General features: G+C 40.8%; 1 protein-coding gene and 1 long non-coding RNA gene across 2 annotated transcripts in view; one reads left to right on the plus strand and one right to left on the minus strand.

Annotated features, from left to right (window-relative positions):
• Window positions 1-4,166: 4,166 nt before the first annotated feature.
• Window positions 4,167-6,624, minus strand: LOC137484001 (uncharacterized). Its single transcript, XR_011004706.1, has 3 exons — window positions 6,486-6,624; window positions 5,298-5,483; window positions 4,167-4,667 (listed from the first exon to the last, which is right to left on the minus strand). It is a non-coding gene; the product is annotated as an uncharacterized lncRNA (long non-coding RNA).
• Window positions 6,625-6,684: 60 nt separating this feature from the next.
• SATB1 (SATB homeobox 1) overlaps window positions 6,685-18,872 on the plus strand; it is a 92,360-nt gene continuing 80,172 nt past the window's right edge. The window contains exon 1 of the mRNA XM_068207474.1: window positions 6,685-6,819. The gene's annotated coding sequence lies outside the window, so the exon portion shown is untranslated. The remainder of the gene's footprint in view (window positions 6,820-18,872) is intronic.

An 18,872-nucleotide genomic window follows, 5' to 3' on the forward strand; every position in this document is an offset into this window, starting at 1 on the left:
GGCCCCAATTTACAACTCCTCTCACCCCAGGGAGGACTCTGACCACCAGGCTGATGGTTATTTTAGAAGAGGCAGTCTCGACCCTTTTGCTGAAACAGTGCCCTTGAGCACAAACGAATTCAAGATTCCTTAGATCATAATCTTATGTTTAGTTTATTCCCAGGGCTGGGGCACACACTGAGTTTTCTCGGGATTATTTTTGTCTTCACTATGTTAAATTGTTGTGAAATACATACAACATCCCCCTAAAAAATTAAAAAAAAAAAAAAAAGAGTAAAAATAAAAATAGTCCTGGAATTAAGTCCCATTATTACCACAGTGACCCTGCTGCATTTTGTCAAGAATGCAGTCATGTCAGGGAGTTTGGGCACACTCCATGAGTAACCAGGAGGCCAAGCTGACCAAGACACTCAAGCAGAAGAATACTGCAGGTCTAGAGGACTCGGGTGGGCATGAACAGTCCTGAATGGCCACTTAGGAGTCCCAGGTGGAAAAGGAACTAACTCTAAGGCAAACATAGTGCTTTGAGGTTTAGGCAACTTCTTAGAAGAGGTTTTGTGAATCACAGCTGTTTGTTCACATGTTTGAATTCTACCTGATTCCCCCATTTCAACCATCCAGATTCTTTTATTGACCGAAACACAAGTATTGACAGAGACATCTTTGTGCTCACCAAAATATCTTTTTATTTAGGAAAAAAACCAGCAGCAGTTACTGAAGATCATTAACATTGAAAGCATTGAGTGGTTACCTTCACAGCATTATGCCTGTCACAGCTTATCTGACAGACTGATTATTCAAAGTCTGGTGCACCTATGGTTGGGAATCATATTGCAAGGCTTAGGGTTTCACACTAAAACTGCCCTGTCTGTCCACAGGAAGAATTATGCTAAATCCTGTTTTCACTTCACAATATTCCTGAGGTGAAAATATAATTTTGCAGAAGTAAAATGTTTATTTTGACATTGTGACTGATGTCTGCTACTCTGTGACAAGAAACGTTAATAAAAGGCCTCACTAACTAGACACTGTAAACTCCAGACCAAAGACATGTTTCTCTGAAACTTCCTTATTCTGGGCACATTCTGTTTAGGCCCTTATAGAGTCTCTACATTTCTAGAAACCAAGTGTACTTTTGTCTCCAAACAGCACAGTAGTGAGGTATTTATATTATCAGCTATAGCAGGAAAAGCTTTTTCACTACATTTAACAAGAATACAAGAAAAAGGATAAATTTATCCTATTTCTTCTGCGTTTGTAAACCTATTTACTAAGATCTAGTGGCACACCTTGTAATTCCTAGTTAGGTATTCAAAATTGCAACATGACTACAAGTTAAATATAATTTGTGAAATATATGCCATATTTGATAAAAAATGCATGTAGTCAGAATCATATGATGATTAATTTGCATAGATGTAAAACCAGAATTTATTATACACAACCTATATTCATAAAAGTAGACAGTCACCTGGTTTCTCTTCACTGGTTTAATCTGGCAGTCTCTAAATACAGGCAACAGAATTTTTAAAAGCAGCCAAGACAAACCAGACACCAAGTGGAAGGAGAAAAGAACAGACAATGTGCAGGAAAAGTGGTTCGCACAAATATTAATATATCTCCTTCAATCCTTTAAAAGTGATACTTTTAGACTGATAGAAGAAGGAGACAGCAGCCAGGCAAAACAGAAGTGAGTATGACATCACTGATGCATCTGCAAAAACTTGATCTTCTTTTCCAAAAAGCAAAGTTTTACGAGGCAATACACAGGATACGCTTTACTTTTTTTTTTTTTTACTTTTTTAGGTAATCCAAAGTCCTCCTGTAACAGAGATGTGGAGCAGAAAGCAGTTTCCATCTTGGAGAGAGGCTGAGTGGACTGAGGTACTGTGTAGCATAAGGGCCTGGAAACATGGGCCTTCACTGTGAAGGCCTTCACAATGATTGGAGACAACTTAAGCCAGTATGGAGACAGACAAATGAATATGTTATTATTGACATGATGCCCACTTCAGTAAAGAAATTTTCAGAATAGACATTCAACTAGCGAGGTCATATAGGCTTGAGCTCAAGAGATTGGTGTCTAACCAACAAAGAGTAGAATAACCAACTGACTGCAGAAATGCACTAAAGATATATTCAGAAAAAGATATCTGACTAACTTCCACTGAGCCACTAGCAAAATGAAACATCAGGAAAAAAAGGTTGTGGCACAGCTGTTAATGGCCACTTGCATTTAAGATATGCACAGAAGGCTACTTCAGCATGGTTATATCTGTTGATTACCATTTTCATCTACAACAGATAATATTTATAACTGGTCGGAACACAGTTCAAACCAAGTCTTAACATTTCATTAAGCTGCTGAGACATCCATGTGTACTCCATGCCAATATGCAGGTTTCTTTGCTATGTTTCACAAATAATAACATATAAATTGTTCTCAAAATGTAGGCTGGAGTTTTTGTATGTTAAGAAGGAAAAAAATAGCCAAATGTTATTTTCAGTATCTGATGTGCTCAGCTTAAGCAAACCATGATGAAAGCAAGCAATTATAAAGAATGATAGGTGGCATGTGATGGTTTTCACTGATATAACATTATCCACACACTACAAGCTGGAAATAAACCATACTTGATAATGTATGTATTATTTGAGAACAACACAAGTGTCTGAGTACTACTGAGAGTTCTGTTGCTCATGTGTAATTTCAGGCAGAAGATGGCCTTCTCTGTCAACCATGGGTCAAAATAACTTTCAAGTAGGCACACGTTCCAACAGCGTTTCTTCTTGAAAATGAACATTTCATTTCAAGCCCCAGGTAATATCAGATACAGAAAAAAGCCCACATATATGTATTTGGTTTCTGGATCCATGTGGATGCTTTACACCCCACTCTACTCCTCGCTGAACTTCACTTTCCACCCCTCTGTACTCATGTCTAAACATAAAGGTTATTTACATGTCTGAAAGGAACTGGAAAGCAACTGTGATATTTCCCAGAGTATTTTAAATCACTTCTCACACAAAAGCAACACATCATTATGTCACAGTAGCACGTCAATAAGGGGCACCTCAGGAAGGGCCTCTGACATGGTTATGATTAGCAGATTTGTCACCTTCACTACCTAACTTGTAAAAGAAAGACTGGAACAGAAATATTTTCAGTTAGTATTATCCTTCCCTGGAATCAGTTATGTCTGTAGGCCTTATAGGATGTGCCATCAATAAGATGGTCTTTGGATAAATGCACTGCTGGAAGTACCTAAAACTGATGGGTCTTTGAAATCGTGTGTGTATCTGTTGTTCCTTGGCAGGTTCTAAATCCACAAATTCATGAGTGGCTTATTGTGATTCATATGCCACTTTCATTTTTGGCAGGTAATGCTAATGGTATTGGAGAATGACTATTTGAATGAGATCTGCACCCACTTCCCTCAAATCAGGACTCTAAAAATGCTCAGAAAGGAGCTGTCAGCATAAATAAAAAATTAATTAAAAAAGAATGTGAACACTTATTCTGTATAGGCTTTCAACTGCACAATTCCAGGCATTGGGGATGAGCAGGATGAACAGGACTTTCTATAGCTCCTGTACAAGGCTGGGCAAGCAAACATCTAGGGGGAGAAATTGAGGAAGAGGAAATATCTATGTGTCAGTAATAGGAAAGTTATATTGTACACCTGGTTTTTAGGCATGCATCTGTGCTCAGTCACACCAAATAGCTTTGATGACATGCCACAGCTAAAGGGCAGGCAATATATGTCTTGCTTCAGTGACATGAATGACACAACTTGGTAAAACTCACTGCTTAATGATATAAAGTGATATAAATTGTAACTCTCAAACACAGTATATGGTTGTCCCATACGTTTTTCAGTGTTTAGACTCATACTAGCTATTTTGATACTGAAAGCACTGAAAGAGCATTATGGTGAAAACCAGTGCACACTAGGTAAGCAAGAGCACCTTATCTATACTAATGCAGGACTTCCCATCATAGTTTGTTGGTTTGTAACAATACCATAACATTCAGCTAATATTGTTTACAGTAGCCTAATACCAAGCAATTCTATTCCCATTACTGCTCACAGTCTGGTATTAAATATTTGTTTCCAAAGTAAACTGCCTGATGTAGCTGAAAAGTATTACACTTTTCTTAAAAAAAGCTGAATAAACCTTACCTTTTAAAAACAAAATGTGACCTTAAAAAAAGTGTGTGTGTTTTGACTAATATACAAAGTTGATGAAAAATAAGGTTTATGTTACATTTCTATTTTAAGGAAGGATTTTCCATAGTGCACTTGAGGATCTTTAAAAGGGAGCTTGGTCTAAATTCAGTTCCAGTTCTGGATCTGGTCTTAAATCCATGTGTAGCCTCAGGCAAATGTGTTAATTTTCCTGTTTCAGTTTCCCTGCCTTTAAAGTGGGGATAACATGACTAACCCAAATAGCTTAGCTGCAATTTGTAGCAATGAGTAACTTGATTATTAGATTTCTGAGACATGAAACATGATTAGTATTAGGGCTTACTGACCAGCCAGTCAGAAATGTGATACAAATAAAGGAGATGGGTCTTTGACAATAGAAGGATGCAGGTTAGTCAGTCAGTCAGTCAGTCAGAGTAACTCTGCAAGGAGGCAACTCCAGGGAGTGGAGAGTTGGACCTATAAAAGAGAGAATGTCCCCTTTGTACTGATCTCCTATTTATTACCCCATGGTATCAAAAGACCATAAAAAGCTAAGTCCTCTCTGAGAAATGAATAGGTCCAAAGCACTACAACAAATCAGCTGCAGGCAAATAATTTTTTATCTGTGTGAGCTCAATGTTATTTTCTAGTGGAAATGTCAGAATTTATTAAAGACCTATCATTTCTAGTTAAAATGAGAGAGTAGGGGATGATACATTTTAAACTGAGAAAAAGTCAGAGGACTGATAACATGGAGATAAAGGGGTGAATTAATTTCTGGTGTTGTTGCAGTAATTTGGTATTCAACATATTGAGTCCAAATTTGCACCACTGTACCTAGTATAAATAGTAGTGTCTTTTAATAACTGTGACAAAAATACTCTCCCCACTGGCAAGGTCAATATTATTAATTGCTATTCCTATTATTAACCTTTGGGCTTGTGTATCCTCCATGGATTAATGATTATTCAATAACTGAGCTACAAGGTTAACTTACTAATAGCAATTAATAGAAGGACATACTGCTGGCTAACTAGGAAAAGCAATGATGAATCAACTTCTTGGCCTTGGTCTTGTTTCATGCAAAGGTGCCTACAGGAATTGTACCTGTCAGTTCCCAGAGCTGAAAGAGAAAATCTGCCTAAAAGTCGAGACAAATAAAAAACGGAGATTGGGCTGACATCCGGGGTCCCCTCTCTCATCATTCTCCTAGGGAATAAGAAACAGCCTCAGCTTTCAGGGAAACATGCGTTCATTGCCAGGGTCATTCTCCAGGAACTCCACTTCCAAATCCTGCATCAGTGAAGAGGGGAAAGAAGGTCTTAAAAAAAAGAGTGAAAAGTACTTCCCCTAGGAGAAGTTTCATGAATAAAGGCAATTCTCGAACAGCGTTTCGGAGGAGCACGTGGTGCCAGGTGAAACACCAGGCAGGAGCACCACAGCGATGCGGGACTCGGCCCTGCTCCCGGCCCGACGGGGCAGCGGAACTGCCGGCAGGCAGAGGCCTCCGGGGGATGCCTGCCCGCACCTGGGCATCCCCAGCCCGCAGAGACCGCCAGCGCTGTAGCGGAGTTTCTCTCCCTCAGCCACCTGAAATCGCGGGTGGCCGTGGAGCGCTGCCTGCCCGAAAGGGGCTGCCGCCGGGGCTCTGGGAGTAGCGGCGGGAGGCGGCCAGAGGGCGCGGGGACAGCTGTGGAAATAAAGGAGCGGGGGAAGGATGGAGAGAAGGGGGAAGAGGGGGGCGGGGGCGCGGTGTCGGGGAAGGCAAAGCGGGGACGGTGGAGGGTTTCGACCGGAGTTCCGGGGAGAAGGGGGACACGGCAGGCATGGACACACGCACACCACCATCCCCCGGCACTTCCACCAAGTCAGCCCCACCGCCCCGCGGGGCCGGGAGCCGCCGGAGGGAAGGAGCCGCCGCGCACACACACACACAGACACACGCCACCGCTGCGCTCCAGCCGCCGCTCGGTTCTCCCCCCCTCCCACCGCCGCCGCGCAGGCAGGAGGCAGCGGGCGCGGAACAGAGCGGTCGGCGCAGGGCTCGGAGACCCCGACCCCAGTCGGACCGGCCTCCAGCGGCCGCACTGCCCCGACGCCACCGCCGCCCCCTCCCCGGGGGCAGCGCGCACCACCCCGCCTGGAGGGGCCGTGCGAAGCAGCAGGCGGGGGGAGCACGGGCACACACACACACACACAGACACACACACACGCTCACACACATATACACACACACACGCAGGCACACCCGCACAGACACACGCAGGCAGAGGCAGGGCTGCCCCACGCCGGTACCTTGCTGCCCTGGTGTTTTCCGTCCGGGCTCCTCCTTGCTGAGGCAGCTCGGGAGCGGAGCCGAGCGGGCGGGTGCGTGTGCGTGTGTGTGTGTGCGTGCGTGCATGCGTGTGCCCCTGTGTGTGTGTGTGTGTGTGTGTGTGTGTGTGTGTGTGTATGCGAGAGCGAGCGAGCGAGAGCGACTCTCCCCCCTCCCCCTCCTCCTCCTCGCTCTCCTTCCTTTAAACGCCCACTCCTGATGGGTGAAAAGACAACTTGAACTTCAGTGCAATTAACTTCGCCGGCGCCTCGGAAGCCGGAGGTGTCGCCGGCCTCGCCCGCCGCGCTCCCATGAGTGAGTCGGTCCCGCTCCTTCGGCGTCTTTCCTCGGGGACGTGGGGGACGGGGGGGACAGAGCCGTGCCGGGGGCACCCGCCGCGGCGATTTACCCGGCCCGGGAGGGCGGGCGGGAGGGAGGCGCGGGGCGGGTGGCTGTGCTTGGCGCTGCCGCTGCCGGAGCCTCCCGGCCGGCACAGGCTCACACCTGCCGCCGCACCGCCGGCCCCGCTCCGCACCGCTCCCTTGCCCGCTGCCGCTTCACCCGCCGCTGGCACGGGGGGAGCGGGGGGAGGTGGGGGTGGGGGCAGAGGGGAAAAAACCCCAGAAGTTTGGCAAAGTTCTTACCCAGCTCCGCGCGCCTCCCGGCAGCGGCGGGCGCGGGGCGGCGGCGCCCCCGACGGCGCGGGGCGAAGCGGCGGGGCCGGGGGGTCGCGGGCGGGAGGTGGGGGGGGGGGGGGTCGCGGGGTGGCGCTTCCGCGGGGCGCGGGGGTGGCGCGGGGGTTGCGCGGGCGGCCGAGCGGCGGCGGCTGCCCCAGCCGGGGGCGCGCCCGTGGCGGTGGGTGGCACGTCCCCCCCGCCCGCGGCACGACCCGGCGCTGCCGCTGTCATGGGGAGCAGCGCCAGGAGCTCGTCTGTGTGCTCCAGGATTTACTTTTGATTGTTCCGCTCCGTCTCCGAACCCGCCACCCGAGGTTTTGCTAAATCCTCGCCCCTTTGTCGCCGTCTCCGCCGGCTGCCGGGGGGAGCGCTCCTGACAGGCACCTGCCCGACCCGGAGTTTCCTTCTGCCAGTCTCCAGCTTTTTCTGACTGCGGGAGAAACTTAGCTACAACCTAAGTTTTCTGAAACACTTTGCACCAGCTCCTAAGCTGAAATTAATTTAAACTGAGAAAAGCTCTCCGCTGGTTTTAGTCCGTGCAAGTGAGCGCAGCGCTTCTGCGAAAATAATTCACAAATTCAGATGCAGACTCCAGGGCGTGTGATCTGGAGGTGCCCTTTCATTCTGGTCCGTGCTGCTTGGGTGGGAGTTAGTGGCGGCCCCTTATTTCTACTTTATATTATTTTGGTACAGTGCATTCATATATTTGTCTGCTGTAGTCTGCTGGCAAACATTAGCATTCAAGCTTACATTTTTGACAAATGTGCAGACAGGAATAGCATGAATAGGCATCTTAAATATTAACAACCTAAGCATCTGTTGTGAAACAAATTTAATATATTTACTCTGTTTTTCTCACATTGTTAGGAAAGGTTACAATAAGTGTAAAATTTCAGCTGTAGTTAGCACAAGGAATGCTTGGATATTTCACTATCAAGCATTTAACACAATCACCAGATAGAAATGTGTCAAATCAGGCGCACTATTCAAAAACAACTTGAAACTGTAAGCGTAGAGTGTATAGAACATGAATATAGCATGTTCTCTGCAATTTCTATCTTCTAATTACTCTTCAGCACTATTTGTAGAATTTGAGAATCCTCTTTCCAGTCCCGTACTCCTATATGCTCTTTAATATGTTTATACATACATACACTCATTTTCTAATTCACTTTCTATTTGAGATTGTTATTGATATTACTTTGCTTTTCAAGTTGAAGCAATGGTTTTGCAAGGAAATGTGAAATAACATAGAGTAGGTAAAAAAATGAGAGGCAGAAAATGCAACGTGTTCACATATAAGCATGCGTCGGAACAGATAGTGCACACACATAATAAGGCAATAGAAGAGAAATTAAAATCCTTGGCTAGTATGCTATGTGTGCCCACTCTTCAGTACAGCTAGTGGAAAAGAAACAACTGACTCCAAGGAATTCCTCTGTCCCTGTAATAAAACTGTTCAGAGTAGAACAAGAGCACAGAAGAGCAAAGCCTCCAAAAAGGCTGTAGAGTTATTTCAGGAATCAGTGCATTCCTTCCCTTTTTCCCACAAGTTCAAATATGTAATAAATAAGTCCTTTGTATGCAAAATATTTTACTGGAACAAAAAATATTTAAATGAAATGCTTTTTGTGCATGAATTCTGATAAACTGGCCATTTCCTTTTTATATTCTTTGTTCTTGATACTTTAAATAGCAAAGTGACTCTCGCAGTTTCCCCTCTCATGCTATTTTAGCGACTCGTGTGAATCCTAACCTGCTACTGTGCTCCCGAGAAAGCAGTGTGAAGCAGAGTCCATCTGTAACTCACTGATGGGACAGAGTGCTTTGGCAGTATCAGAAGCAGAGAGAGGCTGCCACGCCAGCCCCAGCTCGTACACGAGCAGGGCACCTCTTTGGTTTGCAGCGTAGGCCCAGCGGGTGAGAGGATGAGCACCTGCCCTCTGTGGCTGTGCTTCCCAAGCCAGCACCAACCCTGCCTGCAGCCCTGCCAGCATCCCACAGGCACCAGCTACCACGTTCAGCCCTGCTGGGGACGTGGGCACGTCCACCCCTGCAGCACGAAAACCTCTTTAGAGAGGTTTCTCTAAAGAGAATGTTTCTCACACATTACAGGTTTGGGATAGAGAGGGCTTTACATGTGTGAAACTGCCATTTAGAAGATAATCAGCTGAAGTCTGGTGTTCTTAAAAAAAAAGACCAACAAGAAAATCTTTTAAATCATCAGATCTTTTAAATGTATCAACTACTTGGTTTTTCAAAGTACTGTTACCTTTTTAATGTCACCTACTTTTTTTTTAGTCTGAGTATTGCCAGAAGAATTTGAAGTCATTCCTTAGGTTTCCAGCTGTATTTGAAAAAAAAAAAATTAAGAAGATTACTTTATTAATAAAATAGTTTGTAATATATAGAAAAATACATTAAAGTAGATTTCTGAATTAAAACTGGAGGAAATACGACTTCTGAAATGCTTTAGTCATATTTCTAGGAACTATGGTATTTTAACATAGACTCTAGTGAAGCATTTTATTGCCTTCTTGTATATAACTGCCATTGCTCTCTCTAGATATATTTAATATATATCTAGTGAAGCCACAAACTTTCCTTCTACAACAGTTTAAACACATCTGGAACATTTTACTTTCTTATAATTTATGTTAATAGATGTAGAGTGTATATACAATCTTCTTAGACATCATTGCTTTTTCCAAAGGGGAATTTTTTTACTTTCAGTCAGGGAATATATTTATAAGAACAAAATAACTCAAAGTATAGGCAATTCTATATATCATTTTATTTTCTGTTATATTAGGTTGATTATATAAAGCTTTCATTTAGAGCAATGGGATGATGAAATTACAGAGGAGTGATTGGCTTTTGTTTTTTCAAATGGTTCAAGTTGAGGGCTGCAAAAATGAATGTTTTTTGTAAAGTTCTTTGAGTGCATAATATTTTTCATAGAATTCTGACAAATTAATTTAATAGAAAAGCCGCAAGTCTCTTAGCCAGGTAAAATGGAAGTTCTGTTTTTGCCGTTATAGGCATCAGGCTTCAGTAATCTGCTCCTCTTGTGGAATGAACACTTTCTACTTAAAGCTATCATGCACCTACTGTTTATTTACGCTGCATTAAACTGACAGCACGGCAATCAGAGGAAAAAATATGACTTACTTTCCTGAAGTAAACACCAGTTTATAGGTTAGTGCCTGTATTTATATTCCTGTCGCCACTAAATAATGGCTGTCTCCATTTTAATATCTACCTGTGGTGTTACCCAGGGCAGCTGGCTCTTCCTTGTTTAAAACAAGCAAAAAAGAAAGGTGGGGGTGAGGAAGAGAAGAAAGTTTTGTTATCATTCCACTCTAAGAGGAACTTAATAGAAAAGTGATTCAGTATTTCTTTCTGTGGCAAGCCAAAGCCAGTTTTAAAGACATAGTATTCAGTTTTACTTGGTGTAATTGAATTGCATCTCAAACAGGGAAAACAGAATTCCTTAACAGTATTTGTCTATCCAAGACACTGTAATTGTATATTCAGGCAATGGCAGATTAAGGGCAGAAGCATTTTATTAATAACTGAAAGCACATATGTGTGTGTGATGAAAAATGTTCTGCAAATCTGTCACTATGCAATCAAGTGCATTTTTTAAACTTTAGTTGTCACAAAGTTGCTACTGATTCTAAAAAAAAAAAAAAAAGAAAAAAAAGAAAGAAGTAAAACAGTTTGACGGTTAAAGAGTAACTTACAGTTCTTACTGCCTGCTATACAGAAATTTTGCAACTTTATAAAGTCAGTCTCAGAAAGCCCTGTTGATGTTACTTTTAATCTCGGAGTGATGAGTCCAAGTAGCCAGCATTTGAACTGAAGATAACTGCAGTCAGAATAACGCACAGTCTGCAAAAAGATTCTCTAAATTCTCTGTTGAAGGACTCTATTAATAACTTCTACCTGAGAGGTTAATTCCTCCCTCAGATTCTCAAAGTATTATACTTAACACTAAGGTGGCTTGTTGGTCAGTTCCCTTGGCTGTGGTATCATGAACTCTCAACAGCCCTGACCACAACTTGTAACTGTTGCTTCCAGGAGGATATACTATGATGTTCCCTTCAAAAATGCTGGTGGTTTTGAACATTTGCCATCCTGTGGCATCTAAGTTTACCACAGTTATCACCAACACTTCATTACATTATGGGTATTGCTTTGCAAATGTCAACTTTCTCATGGTTTCTGCACAGCATTGCTCTCAGTAGGTTTAAGTCTTGATAGAGATTAATTTTAAGGAGACTTGCCAGCACTGATCTTGTACATATGTTCTGAACTGGTCCTTGTGCCCTGTACCAGTTGTAACCTACTCTTAATCTGTTTTATCTGGTGCTGTGTACTAGGAATAGCGTAGTAATAGTAGAGTACAGTAGTAGAGTGTAGTAACATACCTCAGGCACTGTCTGAATTCTAAATATTTCCTTTTAAACTTGCTGAGCCTGACTTTGCTCCCATGTACACTGGTGTGTCACTGCAGAGCTTGGTTTCACTGTTCCTGTAGAGGATCAGTGTTAGGTGCTCAGATGGGCTGAGGGACACACTAACACTTAGTATTTGCACCAAGGTCCACCTTGCAGCTGTTTATTTAGAACACCAACGCACAGCAATCTCTTTGGAGATTGATTCCCCTGTGAAACACTGTGCATTTGTGTTTGCTGGGATGGGGACTGTAAGACTTGCTTTCACCGGAGTGCAGCTAGCTAGCTGCTGTCTCTGAGCTGTTGTAAAGCATTGCTGGTGACACCTCTGCACAGCTGTAGGCTCACAGGAGTTATCTCTCACTGCCTCGTGCTTTGCTGCTGTGAACTGCAGGTTGGAGAGGCAGAGGAGCCTGCTGGCCTGCGGATGGGCCTCTGTCACCCCAGCTGCACCTGGGTGCAGAACATCAGGATGGGCCACGTCTGTCAGCTGCGTTGGCCTTACATAACTTCCAGGGACTATCTGCTCTATCTCTTTCCCGTGGCGCATTATGACATGATGTGACCTGAGGTGATGAGGGAGGTGCTTTAAACCTCAAGTGCATCTCGTCTTCCCGGGATCCTGCTCTGACAGGATTTATTTGGCCAGCAGCAATCATTTGTGGGTCGTTACACTTGCTGCTCACTAGACAAAGTGGTGATGCATTCAGACCACCTGTGTTTGGAGGACTGTCTCATAATCTTTTCTGGTGTCTTTACTCCTGGTTTCAGCCCTGAAAAAATGTGTAATTTTGGGTTAATAACTGTCCATGCCATGTTTGCCATCTTTGATGCTGTAGCCCTGATTTTGAAAATGCTCAGCACATAACTTCATATGAAGGAAAAGGAAGCTGCAGCACACTATCCTTTTATAAATGCGGCCTTAATATGCTCCTGCCTTATTCATCCAGCTATAAAATTAGTAGTATATGTGTTTCATAGAACAGTGAAGGATTAAGTAATTCTTTATATTTGTAAATCAGTCCTAGAGTGGAAAACATTTTCAGCAGAAGTGCCAAGAATTGCTGCTCTGAACTCAAACCCACATGCAAAGGTATGAGAAAGGTATTTCCTTTTCAGTAACTGCACTTAGAATATATGTCTGGTCATAATAGCCAGGTAATTAAAAACATTTTCAATGGAAAGGAGGAAAGTTCTAAACATCATACACACCCTATATTCCTACTTCTATTACATTAAATAAAAGACAGAAAAGAGAAGAGAGGAAAGAGAATGAGAGAGAGCGTGCGTACATGCAGGCTCTCAGAAGGACCAAAGGCAAAAAATGAAGTGGAGAGGAATTCCAGACTGAGTTTTGAAATGTTTATAATCAAAGATTAAATTAATATTTTTTTTGTGGAGAGCAGTATTAGAAAGATTTTAAATCATTAGTGCTTTTCATCATAGGTGGGCTTTCTTGATAAATATAAGAAGTCTCAAGAATAATTAAAGGCATCTTAAAACTTAAAAATGACAATTGTAGCTTCTAAGGATTCATTGTAATGTAATAATACTGTATGCTTTTTAGTGTTACTTCTGCACTAGACATTTAATTACAGTCTTTGTGAGACATGTTATCTGTATAGTAACCAGTGCATAAAAAGAATGATATTTACTTTTACATACAAGCTCTTGCTTGCCAGCTTTCTTTTTAAGATTATAGATTAAGATCTCCAATCCAGAATGTTCATGACTTCAATGAAAACAACTTAATTTGACACCATTTTGGGGAGGAATGGAGCATTTATAGTACTGCTTCTCTAGTCACACTTTTTGCAATAATACTTGAACTGCTGTTTAGCAGTGGGGCTTTTTTCTGTGCAAGAGCCCAAACTCAGCGGTTTTTTGCTTGTTCAAAGGGTAGATTTTAGAATATCAAATGAAAAGGCATGTCTAATTTTTATATTGAGAAGTAGGATTAAAAAAACTTCTAAGCATAGTATGGTAGGTTTTTCACAGGTACAGTTTATTGCTGAGAGGAAATTTGGAGCTTGCTTTTGCTATGTCAGATATTGACTATTGTCTGAAACATACACTAGATAATATAAATTTATGGGCTTCGTAGCTTGGTCCACTCATTGCTGTGAAAAAGTGAATACATTTGCAAAAAGGTGCATAAAATTAGTTTTTCTTTTGCTATATTTCCAGATTCCCCTAACTGTGAAAAGTGCTTCTCAACATAGTGAACTTCCCACAGTTCCTAGGTTCCGCACTGCCATCATTGTAGGATGAGGCACAAGGGAAACTGCATCCAGCTGTTTTAAAGCAGAGCTCTCCAGTCGATAATATGTATCATACATCTTCTTTTAGGTCTTGTTTTTAATTTCTTATCTAGCAGTCCTGTGCAGGAACGGTATGATATAGGTTTTGAGCCCCTAGTTTCGGTATGCTTTGTAAGAAAATCTCACAGTAAAGTCAATCGGTCAAAATCAATCTCTGTCCCATTGACTGTATTTTATTGAGTTTCTGTTTCGTTTTTCTTCTCTTGACTCACTGAATACTATAATCATCTTTGCCATTCCTGGTGACTTTTCAAGACAATTCTATAGCATGTTTGCATTTGAAACTTGTGATTCCACTACTTTATTTGGGCTGCGAGCCCTCCAAGTAACCAACTTCGGCACTGCTCTTAAAATGACAATTAGGATACTCATAGGTATAGTTATTGTTTTCTAAGCATTCCAGAATAATTTTATGGATACTATGCAGGAGAATTGAACCAGTAGAATTTCTTTATATGTTTGGCAGGATGACAGATATGCCGTAAGAAGCATTTTACTGTCTGATAAATTGCATTACCAAGCACTATTTCATATAGGTTCTGTCTCTTTAAAAATGCAGTCTCCTCTATTTGCCCTATTAATTGTTGATATGTTGCCATCCACGAGACAAAAATTAGAGCTGTAATTAAATAATCATGTGATGCTCCTTAGTGCCAGTGAGAGCAAACTCATTTTTCCAGGCCCTGATGGTCACTGATTATTGTATTACTACTGGCTTGCTTTATTTTTTTTTAATGGCTCTATATTGCTGGGTTACCTAACCACTGCCCTTCTTTTCAAAATTAAAGGAATTGAAGAACATTAAGTCACTTAATTGGCCAGTAGTCTGTGGGGATACAAAGTAGTCATACCTTCTTTGCTTTTTGGTCACTCAATTGGTTCTACTGGGAGAACTACATCAGTGGTGTGGTTGTGTGCCATTTAATTTACACTGGTGTTTTGGCTGGGATGGATGCATATAGGGAATGCCAGGAGAATTACAAAAGGAGCAGGGTATTAAAATTCAGAAATGATTAAAATTGAAATAAAAGGATGCTGCTGCTTTGCCAGTACTCTGGCAGTCATAATGACACATAGAGATTAGTTTCCACCTTCATCTTTTCCTTCTTTCTCATTTCCTCTTGTTTATTGTTGACACATTTTCCTTATGTCTCTGCTTCTCAGTGCTTTTTTTTTCACTGTTATATATTCCTACTTCTTCTCTTTCCTTAAGCATGGAGAAGCTTACTTAACCTTATTATAACAATAACAGAATAGGTTATTAATATTTAATATGCACATGATTAAAATTTCTCTCTTAAACATAGGTCAGCTCTATTATTAACTGACATGTTATTTTTCATTAAAAAATTTTTATTCTGCCCTTACGGTTTCTCAAACACCCTTTACTTTGGTGGTGATTTAACACATAATGTTTAGAAAACTGTGTTAGGCTAGTGAAAAAAAAGAACTTACCAGTCATGGATAATCAATTATGCATGAATTCAGATATAACAGATGGAAACTGGTGAGTTAAAGTTTCTCTTTAGCTTCGTGATTTTTTTGTTTTGTTTTTGTGACACCTGTCTCTTATGTATAGATAAACATCTAACATAGCATACTGCTTTTCATGCATCTTTGTGTTTTTTGCTTTTTGGGTTTGGGATTTTTTTGTTTCTTTTTGGTTTTGTTGGTGTGGCATAAACTTATTTTCCCCTGTTTATAACTTACTATTTTTAATTTGTTTGTCTGTGAGCATTTCTATATTGCCTGCCTTTTCTAGGGCTGAAGTTTCCTGTGATGAAGCAAGCATTTAATCTTCTAATAAACTACACAATGTAATGTGACCTTAAAATTGTGTCAGCACGATATTTTAAATTATAGGAGTTCATTTTTGCCTTCAGCTGCTCATGGACTATAGTGTTATGACATTAAAGCAACAGGGTAGACTGCGGCCGGGCATATGTATTCATATATGCATATATGCACATTCTTGTGATTGTGATACTTATATAGGCGTTCCCTCCAAAGGCATTAATTAAATTTCTTTCAATCATTTGACAATGAAGTAGATTGCTTTACTGCTTTTTATTAAAAAGTTCAGTATGGACTGAACGCAATACTTCTTTTGGTCATGGAAAGATTTTTACAGAACTCAATAAAGCAAAAATGACAATAACTCTTTTGATATGCCCAGAGCAATGACCACTTGGTATTAAGTAAATGAAGATCTGAATATGTTTTCTTTTTCTTTTTATACAAAAGTGTCTAAAAGAGTTTTAAGCATGGGCTTAGATGTGAGATGTGTTTCTGTGTAGTTAATTTGTGGCAGCATATTGAACGATTCTTGTATTTGAAGGTGTTTGAAAAATATGGGGGTAAGTTGATTTGGATGTTATTTTTCTATGACTGTAATAATTTGGAGCATTTCTTCATTTGGCCCCATCCACTTTGGTAGTGGCACATTTGCAGATGTGGTGCAGAGAGGTTTTCCGTCTGGATATCCATAAAGGAAAAATGAATTGAGAGAATGCACTGCATCTTTCATGAGCAGAATATTCCAAAACTTCTCATTTTATCATTATTTGTGAAGGAAAAATCTAATATAGGAAGGAGTTTGTAGTATAACCTGCCACAAGCAAATTACAGAGAAGACATCTTTCCCCACAAATTTTTTTATTTAAAACAGGAACTAACTTTTTACACACCTGTTATGGCATTTCAAGTGTTTTCATAAGTATAATTTACTATCATAAATATTAACCTAATTTTGCCCTAAAAATACTGTATTCTAGTGAGTTTCCAACTGCTGCTCTCCATCTCAGTTTGTTTCCATTGTAGCCACTTAGCAGGAAATCTAGAAACATAGTTGCTTCAAGCAAATACATACATCAAATACTTCAATACATTTGTTAATTTCTCTTTTTGTGTGTGTGTGTTTGTTTTGGGGTTTTTTGGTGTTTTTGGTTTGTTTTTTTTTTTTTTTTTTCTAAATCAGAACAAGTATGTTTAACATTTTGAAGTTGTTTTTGCTTTATGTTGTTTGCATTAAACTAAGTATACTCTGACACATGTATAAATGACCTTTATCTTGGTGACACTGCATATGCTAAACATTTTTTAGTTAGCACCTGGTAATATTAGCAGGTATCTTGTTCCTTAAAAGAGCCGTGAATATTAACAGCTAAATGCTCCTGAAAAGAACGGAAAAACTCATTCATTTCATCTTTGTTACTGTGGAATCATCCGAGTTTGAGATTGGAAGGAGCCCTAGAATAAAATGCTAATTTGGCCAAAACCACCAACTTTCATTTTGTTTTACACCAAAACCACACATTTTGCATGTATTTCATGTACAGTGAATATTGACTCCTGTCAAGTTTGGCTGTAATTAGATGCACAGTTTTACTTAAAAGGTTTTGAACCTTAGAAAAAGTATAGCAGAACATGTGCAGAGTTCTGAGTTAATGAAACTGGAAACAGGACATTTCATGTGGTTTTGTGTTTCATAATGAAAGTTTGACATAGTTCAATTCATCAATCAGTTCTAACCATTTCCTTTGACTTAAAACTCTTCCATGTTTTCAGTTTGTGTCACTAGATTTTTAGTTGTACTATCAGGTCAGTGACAGAGATGATTCTCCTGTTGGTGAAGAATCCCTATGTAAGAACTCACTGTGGTTTGAGTTCTACAGCACAAACATCTAAGCTCTAGATAATAATACTTAAATAATCCTCTGTAGGGCTAAGTGCAACAGTTCAGATGTTTTCTACTGTAATGCAAAGCTTTGCTTGGGCTGTATGAAATTCATCCTTACCCAGAACTGTTGGATCAAATTTCTGTATTTGTAAAAGCATACTAACTGGGATAGAAGCGCAGTGGTTGGAAGTGAGGGAAAATGAGTCACAAAATGGAAAAAAATAAGCAGAACCAGTCAAAAAATTGCAAACAGCATTGAAAACACTTTGGAGATAACTTAGTGTAACTTTCCTTCTAACAAGTAAAAATAACAGGAACTATGGCTTTTTATGTCCAGGGATCATGATTTACATACTGTTAAATTAATAGAGCTTCTATTCAGACACATCCCTAAAATAACCACTTATCAACTGACTCTTTTAGGTAACAATTATATGCCCATCTCATGCCTAGTGCTGTGATCATGAGGGCTTTAACAGGAACCACTCTTTTTTCATCTCTCAGTGTCCCACATTAAGCATCTTCACATGAAAGACCTAAAAATTATACCTCTGGGGAGAAAGCTGTGAAATTAGTGACCTGCTGAACAGATATTTATGACATGGGAAACTTGGCTGATCCTAAGATGCTAACTTTCCTCCTTTCTTCAAGCTGCCTAATCGCGTAAAATATTATTATATAAAACTCTATTGCATTTTTTTATTTGTTCTCCTTTGTGGAAGTAGTTGGCTGTAGTTGCCACATGGAAATTACGAGCATGACTCATCAAGGTCCTAGTCTAGTGTTAAGGATGGAAGAGAATATGGTCTTCAAAATGCTTTTTTTAAAGTTGAAGCTTTTTATTTGAAGTGGTTCCGAAGTCCACAGTCATAAAATATACTGGCTTATATTAAATAGCATATAGGTAGTGTTTGTGGGAGTTGATGTCCTACTATTGATAGCAAAAAGTGAACTCAGTTTGTCCACACAGCAAGCAAGAGACTGTGCAACTACAGAGTAAGATTTATGTGATTAACCATTAGTATTGATTGCTGTGATCTTTTATGGGAAAGTGGGCACCTCTCTATTACAATTTTAAGCAGCTAAGATTTCTTGTGGCAACCAGGGGTGAAAGACTAACTATTCTCATTAGCGCTCTTGTTCACCCTTCACTACATCATGCCAAGCAGATTTGTTGGATTTTACTCCATAATTTTCTTCCAGTATTTTGCCTCTCCATGACTCACCAAGG

Source organism: Anomalospiza imberbis, chromosome 1, assembly GCF_031753505.1.
Source record: "Anomalospiza imberbis isolate Cuckoo-Finch-1a 21T00152 chromosome 1, ASM3175350v1, whole genome shotgun sequence".
Taxonomy (NCBI): domain Eukaryota; kingdom Metazoa; phylum Chordata; class Aves; order Passeriformes; family Viduidae; genus Anomalospiza; species Anomalospiza imberbis.